The 13,878-nt window shown below is 35.2% G+C and overlaps 1 protein-coding gene and 1 long non-coding RNA gene across 5 annotated transcripts in view; one reads left to right on the top strand and one right to left on the bottom strand.

Moving 5' to 3' along the window:
- The window catches only part of BRINP3 (BMP/retinoic acid inducible neural specific 3), a 383,505-nt gene extending 374,116 nt beyond the window's left edge, over window positions 1-9,389 (bottom strand). Inside the window, exon 1 of one of the 4 annotated variants that reach the window (XM_054454133.1) lies at window positions 8,973-9,389. The gene's annotated coding sequence lies outside the window, so the exon portion shown is untranslated. Of the gene's footprint in view, window positions 1-5,944; window positions 6,303-7,315; window positions 7,534-8,972 lie in introns of those variants that run through there. The other 3 variants (XM_054454152.1, XM_054454116.1, XM_054454124.2) reach the window with 3 other exon arrangements.
- Window positions 9,390-9,792: 403 nt separating this feature from the next.
- On the top strand, window positions 9,793-12,879 carry LOC129015699 (uncharacterized). The gene is made up of 3 exons (XR_010122874.1): window positions 9,793-10,156; window positions 10,255-10,640; window positions 11,849-12,879. It is a non-coding gene; the product is annotated as an uncharacterized LOC129015699 (long non-coding RNA).
- The last annotated feature ends 999 nt before the right edge of the window (window positions 12,880-13,878 follow it).

Genomic DNA, 13,878 nt, shown 5'->3' with positions numbered 1-13,878 from the left:
TTCGTCTTTCAAATTGATTGAACAAGATATTTGTTAAAATTTCTTCATTTCATGGCTGGATGAAAGATACGTACGAAAACCTGCCAGAGTTCACTCTAAAAGGAAACAAGAATCCTCTGAATTATTTTCCCCATAGGGAAGTTACTATTCAAACATATTAGCATTACATTTTTGGCCAAAATATAAAGATAGCTATACACTTAATAAGACAATAGTCTAAATTTGATATGAACGTTCTCAAACAAGGAATTACGGATTGCAAAATTGTATATCTTTTTGGGGGTGGGAGTAGAGGAGGCTTATAAATCCATAGAGTGTCTCCACTCAAAAGTGAGTTAGTTGCATAAAACAATTAATTTAATTTTAAAAAGTTTTAAAAATTATTTCTAAAATATACTTTGAATGTCCTTTAAAAATTTTTTCAGGAGACCCTTTTTTCTTAGGTATGAAGTTTAAGTTTCAATTCACAGAGAAAGCTAGATTCACTTCTCTAGTTCACATTAGGAAAAATAATAATGCTGTCTTTGAGTTACTCCAAATTACCTGCTGAAACTTTGAATAAGTAGAAATGAGTATCTTATACATCTGGTAAGCACAGGTTTCTTCATAATTGTTTACCCATAAATTTCTTTTAATAAAATTAACAAGTTGTTTAAAAAACTCTCTTTGGAGTAAAATTGATATTTAGGAAAAAATTACACTTTCTAGTTGTTGGTACTGTTAATCATTGATAATACATTTTCTCCTAGATTACTCAATTTTGAAACTTATATAGTCTTCTTCCTCATTATTCTTTGGTATAATCTTGACAATATTACTTACCACATTTATAAAATGTACTATCACTCTGTCTTTATATATTAGTGAACTGGTCTGGATGAATAATAAGAAATTCTATTACTATAAACTCAAGTATAGTCATTTACTTTTAATATTTTCAATAAGCTAGACTTGATCTATGTATTAACATGCTTGGTGTTATATGCAAAAACGTTAAGAAAGCAAGCATTAATTATCTTAAAATAGTATTTTGTGCAACTTTGCTGCATAATTTATTCAATTTTTCATAATTTTTCTTCTACCAATTTAGAGTGTATTTATAATTATTTAAGAAGTGTTCATGTGTGAAAAAAACAATATTTCTTCTGTGTATATACATTTACAGGGCTGAATTTTCAAACCATCAGAAATATTACCATACTAAAGTCATGAAAACCACTTTACTTATTATCTATCCCAGGAACTTCCTGATTTTATTAATTTTTGTACTATATTTACTTTAGCTATAACAGAAGGGGCTTTGGCGAGCAACATGAAATTGAATATTTAAAAGCAGTTACAAAAAGTGTGTCTTAAAAATATATGCATAGGGTATTATACAGAAACCAATCATACTCAACCTTCATACAGATACGTGCTTTTTAATATGATACTTGAATAAACTCATGCTTTAATGGCTAAATTTAGTTTTTGATTTAATTTAATCACATTGTTTAGACTGGCTTACATTTTTGAACAGCATCTGAAACATTTCAAAGAAAATATTTATTATTAGTGACAGTGAGAATTTAATGAATCTATAAAATAACAGTGTAGTTATATACTGGCCACTATTTGACACTGAAAAATCTAAAATGCATGGTTACTGAATTCTGGTCTTCCCAACGCTAGATTGTTTTTTAATAGTGCAATATTTTAGAGATAGCTTTTAAAATTAACAAAATGCAACAGTCCAGAAAAGTTAATAAAAAAAAGCTTAATCCTAATGAGCTTGCCTGATACTCACAGAAATCAGGAAAAATAAGTCTATCTATAAGTATTCTTTCACAATAAATCTATAATGGGATATAAATGAAACACACCATTATGAGAGAATAATTCTTACACAGCAGAGAACTATAATACATTCTAATGTAATGTGCACATATTTATTAATTTAATCAATAAATGTGTACTTTATAGATTTAATTTGCTGGAACTATAATATGGTAGCTACCTTACTAGCTATTAAAAGGAATTTGTTTTGCTTTGGGTGCTTTTAAAGGCAACCACATCTCATCTGAGTAAATTAGGGTTTAGGCATTAAAACAAATACTTCTGAAAAAAATAGTAAAAATAGGTTGCACTGAGGGTACTTTTTAACTCTAAACTTAAACAATAAAACATTGACAAATTATGAATAGTGATTATTGAAAATAACAATGAAATAGAAGAATGAGAATCTATAAGATTTCTCAGTTTAGTAGATTGCATGTCATTTTTTACCATCTCAATTTATACAATCATGGTTGAATATAAACACTTCAAAATTTGAGCACAAATATGTATTTCATGATAAAACATCAAGTAATCCAATTGACTCATTATAAATATTTATGCTATATCTTTCAATTTTGGGAAAAGATATTGATTAGTAAATCATAATTGAGTTATTGCAATTATTAGTGCATCAATTAATTACTCTTGATTAGTTATTTTGAGTATGAAGTTGAGAAATGCTCCAGCACTGTATGAATGAATACTGTATTTTAAACATTAAGTGTAGAGGAGTGGATTAAAAGCTTATAAAATAATTATGAAGACTGTAATTATATAGGTCTGCAGGTGAGTAATTGGATACAAATATTCTTGCTAGCTTATATTTATGCTTTGAAAAGATAAGGGTAGAAACCTTCAAAGTTCCTTGTGAGGACATTTCATAACCAGTATAAAATGGTTATGGTGGCTATTTGATACTATTAAAAAATAAAAAATTAAGAACTTGGCCAGAACTTCCAAGTATGTCTTCAGTAGAAAGGTTATTAGTGTTCATTATTAAATTTTATACTCAGAGACTCATTTTCAAAAAACAGGATAGAATATTTCCTAAAATAGAATAAATATTATTAAACTATCCTCCTCATTTTAGCAACTAAGATTATCCATTAGCAATCAATATTCACACAGATTATTTCTTATTTTGCTTTCCTTTAAGAATGATGAATTATTAACACTAAAATAATAAAATTATACAGAACACATAGTAGTGCATGAAGAAAGTGGACAGAGTTATACTTCGAAGTGTCTAAATAAGTTTATCCAAGTAGTTGCTAAATTAAAACACCAAAAATGCCAGATGTCATCCTAATTAATTCTAGTAAACTTTATAAGAGTTCGTAAAAAGCGTTAGAAATTAGAAGTTTGACTGTCTAAAGTTTCTCATTTTTAAATTATTACATGAAAATATTTTAATCTTGTTCCCAATTAAGCGTAGGATCATCAGGTTGACAATATAAATCTGCTAAGAAATCAGATGTCCTTTCTATTAAATAACAATGAGAAACCAATCAAAAGCAACTCTTTTGTAAAGGGACTCTACCCCAAACTGAATAAAAGCAAAGGTAAATATACTATAAATAACAATTAATATGCCTCAGGAAGTGTATCATTTCAAGCTTTTTAAATTACACATATTAAAACTGTTATACTTAATCAATATCAAGTATTTATTAAATTCATTTGACACCATAACACCACTGACCAAGAAGATGTGATATTAACATTAAAAAAAAACTTGAGTCAACATTGTTTATTGTGTGGAGATACAAGTTTATCAAAAATGTCTAATTAAAAATTCAAACTTACATGGTATCCTTTGAAAAATATATTTTGTTTTCATAACATATTTGTCCTTTTAAAGCATCTACATCTCTTATGTCATTTTATCTACAACTCTCTGAGGTAGGCATTGTTTTCTCCATGTGAGAGATGAGAAAAATAAATGAAGAGTGGTCAAGAAATCTTACCAGGAGTACATTAATGCCAGGTAGAACTGGAACTGAAATTCAGGAAGAAGTCTAGGTGTACAAGCACTCTACTTTTCCCAATAACCCTTTATTATGATGTGAAAGAAAAAAACATTAAAAGCCTTAGAAGAGAACATCACTAATCATAAGCACACAATCATAATATCCAAAAATCTTTGGGATATTTTTCAAGAAAAAATATTTTTTTCTAAAAACAATATGTGTGCAAAACAAATATAACACAAGTTGGTGTCATATTCCCATTTGCACCTGAACTCTTTTAATATTAATATCCAATTTGCTGAATTATGAAATGTTTCAGACTCTTATTCTAGTAAATAACTGCCTCTTTTAAAGATAATGTGGAAAAACTAAAAATAAATACAGGAAACATAAGAAACTGAATCATAGGTTGATAATGAAACATAAAAGTTTGGAAATCCCAACAGTTGCATTCTTTGTACTTGTGGAGAGAAACCCACAAATACACTACACTGAAAATAAACACACTTTTATTTAAAGAATCCACAAATCTAGGAGTCAAGCTAATGGTAGAAATTACACACACACACACACACACACAAACACACACACACACACACTTTGAGTCCCAATGGTTTCTTCCTACTTAGGTTTTATTTACTTAATTATGATGTACAATAACTTTGAATGAAGAAAATCAAGATGTACTGTAGTTTATGAAAATGTACATTTCTATGATGATGATGAATTTCTTAAGATAAGATATCCTATGAGAGTATGAAATCATATAATATTATCTGATTAAAAGAAAATGAAATTGATCATTATATGGTATTATGTCTATTTCATTTGGAAAACATTATTAAAACATAGATTTAAAATAAATACCTTCTCCAACCACCAAAAACGTGTGCATGTATACAAATATATATGTATACACACACACACACACACAAACATATACACAATGAGCATATCTACTACAATAAAATTGCTAAGGATTAAATGCAAAAGTATTAGGGAATTACAATTCATTGACAAATTACTTTCTCTAGTGGAGGAAAAACTACCTTTTGCATCCAACTAAGAAAAGCACTACAACTTTGCAATTTTACAACCCAAAGTTACAATTATCTTTCTTATTTCTTCCAGATTTTATCAGTAAGCCATACTAGCAGAAAAATTATTGATCAGCGATCTACATCAATAAATGTAAGTACTAAAACTATTTCCAGAGATAATTTAAATAATACAATTTCTTAGAGATGAGAAAGTGTTATTAACAAGTAGAAGAGTTTTATGATGGTGTTTTAGTAATTTTTTTTTTTTGCTTCACTGTGGAAAGTCCAGGCTCCTTCAACATGTTAGCAAAAAATAACAAAACAATACCAATAATAATAACAAAGTTTATTTGAGTATTCAGAATGTGTTTGCCATTTTAATTGAGAAAAATCTGATAGTGGAAGAAATCTATTGGCTGCTCAATCTACAAAACTGAAAATATAAAAGAAATTTATTTGGGGAAGAAAACCCATAATTTTCTCTTTTTTTTTTTTCAGTTTTCCAACTGGTTTTCTAAACCCAAAGATTTTCATACTGGGGTTGTACACTACACTGCCCTTGGGCAAGCTTTCTTCTTTTTTCCTTCTATTTTACAACCCAACCCATCCCCACCTCACGTATTTTTTCTTAAGGTGTAGAAAATAATGGAAATACCTACAAAACAGTTCTCTTGAGTAGTCAAAATTACTTTGATAGTTCAAGAAACCCTTAATAGTTCTTCACCTGTCCTTTATATACTAAGGTCTGAGACCTTAACAAGAAGCAATGTTTTTAATGCATTTCTGCAACTGCCATCTTCCATGTTTTATTAAGGTTATACATTTCTTCTTCTAACTCTCTACCCTTCCCATTTCTTCCTTTAACCTTGGTCCAATTTATGATTTTTGGAACATGGCTACACATTTAAATAAATGCACACTAAGCAGTTAAATTAATGCATGTTAAACATCTAAACTGTTTTACCCTGGTCAGTGAATGTGAATATTAAGAAGTTATGCATCATAGCAGGACCAACTGAAAATGCATATATTCCATTGCTTGCAACACAGAAAAAATATCACATTATAGTAAAACACAAGTTATATGATTGTCAAGAAAATACTTTCATTCCTTACCTGCTTAACCGCATGATGACAAACAAATCTATGTAACACGCAAAAGAAAGTCCCCAAAATCTGAATTATCTGTCTTCCAAGCTGCTGTGGCAGTTTTATACCCTGGTGCTCTCTTCTTTGCTTACATACATTTGACTAGATAGAATATTTTTAAGTGATACTAAGGTTAATTTGCAACCCTAGTCGCCTTTTCCTCCTTTCAAACAGCCAGTGGGCATTTTACACAGCTCCAAACATGCATCTTATCTTCGGAAGTAGTGCCTGCGCGGCGTTTCCCAGTAGAATTCCTATTACAAGGAGGTTCCTTCTCTAAAGGGCTGATCACGTTCTCGACCTGGTGTAAAGTAAAAGGCTCTCCGGTTCAACTCTTGGGACTAGGAGAACAGCCATCAGAGACTTAAATTCTCTGTCACTGTTTGGCTGTGGAACCAGCAGTAATCGGCGGCCAAGAAGCACCACCCCCTCTCCAGTGGACGCTGGAAGAGAGCGCTCCCAGTCCCAGATCTTCCTACTTCCCACCCCCACCTCCAGAAAAGAGGAAAATAAAAATAAAAGGCCAGCTTTAAAGTGGGTATAATATAAGCTAGACAGATTCCAAACCCTCACTCTTTGCTTTTAACTTCAACCTTATATTCCAAGCTCTAGCTTCAAGTTGAAATCTAACTCTCTTCCGTTCTCCCCACCGCCCTCCAGATTCTTGGGAGTTGGTGAAGGAAAGGAAGGAGTGACCGTCAGCAATAATACTTTAACACAGAGCCTAAGAAGTCATTCAACAGTTCTAAACCCTACTTCGCAGTCAGACAAGGACAGTGATTAGGGTTTTATAAAGCAGGCATTCTGAGGAATCGTCGTTTACTAACATTAAATATAGCTCATTAAAATAAATAAATATTAACGCAAAAAGGTACTAAGAGACTCCAGAGATCTTAAGTCTATTCTCTCATACAGAAGAGGTTTGCTCAAGTTTGGCTTGAGGAAGGTTGGAATGGAGCATTCTGGAAGGATGGAAACCCCCTGGGCCACCCCACTCTATGGGACTGCAAATATCCACACCAAGCACACGTTCGCCGCAGGAGCTGAGTGCAGAGCCCGAGCTAGCAGGTCAGAGTAGGGGACACCTTTCCTACACGCACGGGTTATTCCCACATCAACACCAAGCCTGGGGCCAGCTAGTCAACCAGGCACCTTGCTCTCCTCCGTTCCCTGAGCTCAGGTGGCATAGGCGTTGCCGTGAGCTGCGGAGAAATCTCCACCAGAGTCGCCTGTTGATAACCCTCCAGTTAAAACATTCTTGGCAGCAGGAGCCCCTCAGATGTAAATTTCCCTTTCACACGCTTGAGCTTCAGGTATAACACAGCAAAATGCACTTACCTGAATACCGACTGTTCCTTACTGGATCTGACTGCACTGAAAGTTTTTTTTTTTTCTTTTTCTTTTTTTTTTTTTCCTCCCTCCACCCTTGCGCAACAACAGCAGTCCTCCAAAGAGGATGTTTGAATTGAATTATATGAAGCTCTCCTTTCTTCAAATGAAGTCACGGACTCTGATGGCACTGGCTTGTCAGGCAGGACGACCGGACTGGGAAAGAGACCAGGTAGAAACTAGTGACCTAGTGACGGGTGAGGGGCGCCAAGTGGTGCGGACGGCAGTCTCAACCCCGTTCCCTCTCGGTGGGAGTCAAGGGGGAAAAGCCCTTGAATCCCGAGACGGGGGGATGGGGCGACGCTGCAGCTGGAGTACTTTTATGTCTGGGAGCTAAAAGGGCTTTTGAATTTAAAAAAGCATTGCTTGGGTTGTCGCGTCAGCCATCAATGACGACAAGAATAGTTCTTTCCCAGAAATTTAAAAAAAAAAAAAAAAAAAAAGGAAAAGAAAAGCCTGAACAATAGGTTCTTACCTCCATCTACCCCAAGAAAAGGAAATGTTGTAGAGACCAGGAACTTGTCCTTAATTTGAGGGCGAGGGGCGGATGTTCAGAGAAAACCCTCAGTGGGTGTTAAAAATTACATTTAATGAATATCGTGCTCTCCTCATTATGTGTCAATATGTGAAGTAAAAGTAAAGACTAAAATGTTTCTCAACACAACTATACGGAAGGGGAGGTGATAATCTTGTCAGTTAAGTCCATAGAAATGTTCATAAAAGCAAAAGGCACCGACCATATTAACATGGCTATTAAACACAGGGGGTGGGGGCAGACAAGTATGAAGAGTGAGGCAATTAAATTTTTCATGTAAAGTCTATTCTTGAATTTCAATTTATCAGAACCAAGATAATCAGGGGTTTCTTCTGATAGCTCCTCTCTGAAATGAGTACTCTGTGTCCAATTAACTGTTCACCAGCTAATTCACAAAATCAGAAATGTACTGACAAATACTATGCCTGAATTAAAATACAATGCCCAAAATAACGTGCTTATGTGTGATTTGAAATATTTTAAGAAAAAAAATGGTGCCCTCAAAACTCACAGTCCTCTTCCTACCATTCAGTGACATTTTAGTGCTTAAGGTCTTGCTAAATTCATAAAAATACACTTTGCAACAAAGTCCTCCTTCGGTCATGTAATTGCTTATCATGAACAAATACTGACCTGAACAACCTTCTGAAGATCCGACTAGTGAACTTTCCAGACCTTGCAATTGTCAGAAGGTCTCTTTTAAGCTCTCTCTTAGATAAACCTATAAAATGTGACCTTTCAAATGGCACAGGAATGTGTGCCAAGAAGGGTTAATGGGGGTGGAGGGGATTAATGTCCATGTAACCTGTAATATAAATGAGGACAGATATTTAAAAAATAAAGAAGGTAAAAGATATTGGGGTAATACCTGGGATATTGGGGTAATACATTACATGGGATATGTCTTAGTAGTGCAGTTGCCACTAACATACTAATTAATAAATACGGCCATATGGATCTTTCAGTTCCGAAAGTAACAAAAATGTGAAAAATGAAATACTTCAACAAAACAGAGCTAATTAAAAATAGCAATAGTTAAGTTTCTAGTAACAGATAAAGAGAATAACTTACCAGAGGAAATTTCAGGAAGCAAGAAGACTGTGAGAAAAATACATCCAGGATTCAAATAGATATTCCATGATCTTCCAAATCAAGGTAAAGTAGTGATCTGCAAGGTAGTGGGACTTTAAAATAATCAGCAGTTCCTGGTGGCATGTAACCAAGTAAAAACCAGTTACACAGAGAGCCACGAACCCCCAAGGCAAGAAAGCAGAATGTGAAAATGCTTTATATGGGGGAGTGGGGAATGGTGGGGGGTGATTCGTGGTGATCCTTAAGCAAAGTGAAAATTTACAGGCTGTACATCCCCATACAGTGGGGAAAGGCAGAAGCTGTGTAACCTCAGAGAACAGGAGGTGGAATACAGATAAATCTGCAAAGAGAAGTAAAAGGATATGTTGAAGACAACGAGATAAAGAGAGAACTAGTGAGCAAGGCTGTAGTCATCCTGATAGATATAGCAGCAAGAATGATTTAGGCTGCTGGGGAGGATCCAATGAGAATTCAAGAGGGCACCACTTCGGAAACCCTGCTCCGATCTTCCCACTCTCAGTTCTTTAAGAGTTACCTGCGTTGGGACCATTATCATTAGGATTAATAGTATTCCATCAGTGCATTTCACTAGTATTTCCCTGGAACATTTTCACTCGCAGCAACTGAGGGAGGCGTAGTAAGGAAGCCCAACACAACCAACTCCCCCACTCCCCAAATAAACCACTAGGACCGGTCACATTACGATGACCAAATCATCAGCGATTTGCATGAGGCGGTGGGGGATGGGGGGTGCGGGTGGTGATCGAAGGGCTGCAGATGCGGAGGAGGCCGAGTCGGTAGGCGCTTTCGGGGGCGCTGTGCCGGGGAGGCTTAGGCAAGGGGACGGGGAACCGTGATTAGATGCAGCAGCGGCAGCAGCAGCCCTCCCAGGTCCCACTTCTTTGGCGTTCCTGCTGCCTGTGACTCAAGGCAATTGACTTCCATCTGAACCCTCAGTTCCGAACGCCTTGCATTAGAAACTAGAGCTTTGGAGGTTCTGAGGACGGTCCCTGGGGAGCAAGTGGTAGGTTTCGAGGCGCCCGCTTCCCCTCTGATTCCTGCAGTAACTGAGGGAGAGTGTGCTAGAAACGGCTTTGCTGCCGAATGCATTATCTTGCCATTTTCGTGTCCCAATACTGAACAAACGATCGCCTGATCGATCGGTAAGATTAGCTTTATTCCTTCTCCCTATTCCTCTCCTTGGCCCCATTCCCTCTGCAAGTGCAAACCCCAATCTCTCTCTCTCTCTCTCTCTCTCCAGGAACTTCTTTTTCCTCTTTGAAACCGCCTTCCCAAGGGAACTGCCTGTGTGACTGAGAGGCTAGTAATCTGTTTGTAGATGATTTATATTTTGGCTGCAGAATGAATCCCCCTCCCTACCCGGAGTACTCTCCTTAGAGAAGATCCCCCGCCCCCTCCCCATGGGTTCGCTCTCAGAGCTCGGATCTGTATAAAGAGCGCTGTGGGAGTCTTTTGCCCTCCGCTCTAGCTCTATCTTCTTCCGGACCCCGAAGCTTAAGAATTATCCGCCTCACTCTCTTTTTTAGAAATAGGAGGGAAAGGTAGAGTGGAAATTGATTTATTGCAGAGACTGAGGCGCTGAATGATAGAGGGAATAAACATTTGCCCTGGATAAAAATGTTCTTGGTAAGTAATCTTATTTTCTGCGGTTGAAAAAGAAACAGATTGCTTCTCACTGCCCCATCCCCCACTCCATTCATTTGTTTGCTTTCTGTATGTAAATCACGAGCTGGGTCAGTGGAAATTTTCTTTTCCTCTTTCCTAGGAGAGTAGTAGCTTGTAAGGGTGAATTTGAAGTAGAGGCTTTTAAGGAGACAATATGAACGCTTTAAGGTCCTTTATATCCTGCATTAAAAACCCAGAGACAGATAAAGCAGTTAAATCCCTGTTTGTTTCCAAAAGTGGTATTTAAGTATTTCCCTTATTTCCTACTAACTGTCTTTCCTTTCTGAAAATAAAGAGTTTTAGGTAGTGGGCTCATGTCTATGCTTTTTGTACGTCTTGGCCATGTTCTGAAATACAATTTCAGTTCCAAAATTAAGAATGGTTATTTTTCACATTTCGCAGGTAAATTAAAGCTATAGAAACCACTTATTAAATGTGCATCTCGGTTCCAATTATTGCACCAGATACAAATTAGTAGTATCCACAATGGCTATTTGCATGTTGTGGTGATACTATAAATTCATAAAGCCCTCTGGTTTTCTATGAGTCTATAGCACCCCCAGCCTGTGCACGTTCACAATGTGAAGAGTGGATAGGTGTAGCAGTAGGGAAGAAGCCAAACGGCTCTTGATTGTGCTTACATCATATGTCATTAAGTGTGGAGAATAACATGTTTTGCAAATTGTGTGAACTTGGTTTTCAAGAGTAAGCTGACCATTTTTGATGCACAAAATTAAGGGATATTTGCTCTCAGAGAAATCATTGCATTTTTAATTATAAAATATATTTTACTGGTAAAACATTTAAATTAAACTTTTTTGTCTATTGTTATTATCCTACTGTAATTTATTTTCCTCTAAATTTAATGACAAAGAATAAGCTAATTGGCAGAAAATGCATTCCTGATGAAAACAGGATGGCTGAAAAATCGTCTGAAATGTATAATATTAAAATATTATTGGTAAGATAAACTTCATTTTAGAAAATCAGTATTCTAGAAATCAGTAGTATAAAATTTCAGAAGAGAGGTAGTCAAGTGGCATATTGCAAGACAAAATATGCATGTTCTCAACTATCTATATAGTCTTTATAGCCATCAACATTTGCTAGAGGAAAAAAAAATTCACTAAGAGCATGTTGGTATAACATTTTTTTCTTTCTCTCCTCAGGCTGTTGTCCAGCTCTAATGATATCCTAGAGCAGAAGTGTTTCTTCTGTTGTCTCATTTTACCAAGAGGATGACGTCTGTGTATGTCTCTGTGTTTTAGAGAGGCTGACAAACGCTGCTAAGAGGATCTGAGGTTCACATAAAGAGGATGAAAATTCTGAATTACTTTCATTGCAAATAAACCTTAACAATTGTGAGAGTTAGAGAGCATACTTTTCACATAAGACTTTGATATGCTGCCTAAAGCTACTTACATAATTTGCTATTCAGAGAAATGCATTTGTTTATTGAGGATCCACCTGGACTTAAATTAGAAAAATGTAACATTCAGACTTTTATTTTATATGTGAAATAAATGTGTGATTGCTGTTCTTAAAAATTTGAAAAAAAAACAGGATAACAAGAATATTAATTTTGTGACCCATAGTTCACGAACTTTAAAAGTGTTTATAGCATTTAAAGTTTATTTAACAATTCAAGTATTTGAGCACTACACTAATTCATATGGTTACATTTGGTCAACTCCTTCATGAAGCCATAGGCTTTATATCTCCTAGCTGCCTTTTACCTTCAGAACAAAGCTGGTTTATACTTAGACCGCTCCAAAAGTTATGTATTTTAATTTTATCTTGAGAATGTCTTCCTTAGATAATCACGGTGCATATTTGCAGCTAGTACTTCAGTACATTTTATATTATTGGTAATGCTTTTGTTAGCCATCCTGGTGCTGTCTTCTTATAAGAACTATGTATGAGTACCAACTAACATATTTGTTACCTATCAACCCACTAAAATTTCTAATCTAAAAGCAATATTCGAGATACATTTTATTACAGAAATTGGAAAGCAATTTGCCTGGGAAGCAAAATGTTGATATGATTCAGCTGATTTTAACATTAAATCTAACTTGTAACAAAAATGGATTATATAAGGATAAATAAATTGAGACTATTATTTGCATAGCAAAGAAAGTCACACATGACCCACACATTTATGCACATATAATTAATTTCAATAAAATATTTATATTTATTCATTTTCATCTCTGCTATGTTTATTTTGCTTTTAGAGTTTTCTCTTTGAAAGAGTCTAAAGTTTTAAAAATACCTATGTATGCAGGAATCTTCACATTTTATTTTGTAAGATCAATAATGCTGCTAAATAAACTCGGGTTAATGAGTTCAAGTCTCATAAAAAGTGTGTTGGAACTTGAATGAACATTAAGGATCATTTAATCTTATCGCTCATGATGATGAAGAAGTTAAGAACCAGAGAGGTTAAGTGATTAGTGTAATCATACACTAACTAATAACCTAAGGAACTTTAAATGCAGGTTTATTAACTTCTTAGCTAGTGTTCATTCTATATTAATTACATTCTATTACTAAGACAGGTATTGTTTGAGAGTGGGCCTAGGAAATAAGTGAAAGGAAGAGAAAGTAGTACAAAGATGAATAAATAGTAGCCAGTCTTCTTAGAGTCCATTTTGCTGATAACTAATACTCTTCATTGTAGAAAACTTTTATTCCCCTGCTTTATTTTATCCTCCACTCCGCCACCTTCCCATGATTGGAGATTTCATGTAATTTACCTTTGCAGAAAATATCTTCAGTATTCTTAGACCAGGTGCGGTGGCTCGCACCTGTAATCCCAGCACTTTGGGAGACCGAGGCGGGCGGGCGAATCACGAGATCAGGAGATGGAGATCATCCTGGCCAATGTGGTGAAACCCCGTCTCTACTAAAAACACAAAATTTTTCTGGGCATGGTGGCACGTGCCTGTAGTCCCACTACTCAGGAGGTTGAGGAGAATCGCTTGAACCAGGGAGTCGGAGGTTGCAGTGAACCAAGATCGCGCCACTGCACTTCAGCCTGACAACAGAGTGAGACTCTGTCTCAAAATATATATATATATATATATATATATATTTTCATATGTATATATGGTCGATAATTTCAACCACCTGCAATGTTATACTCCATCATGTCACCTGTCTATTCTATTTTTTTAAATTCCTTAAAAATGTAGAA

The sequence above is a fragment of the Pongo pygmaeus genome, chromosome 1 (genome assembly GCF_028885625.2).
Source record: "Pongo pygmaeus isolate AG05252 chromosome 1, NHGRI_mPonPyg2-v2.0_pri, whole genome shotgun sequence".
In the NCBI taxonomy this organism is placed as follows: Eukaryota; Metazoa; Chordata; class Mammalia; order Primates; family Hominidae; genus Pongo; species Pongo pygmaeus.
The sequence above is the reverse complement of the archived record's forward strand: the minus strand, read 5'-3'. Positions and strand labels throughout refer to the sequence as shown.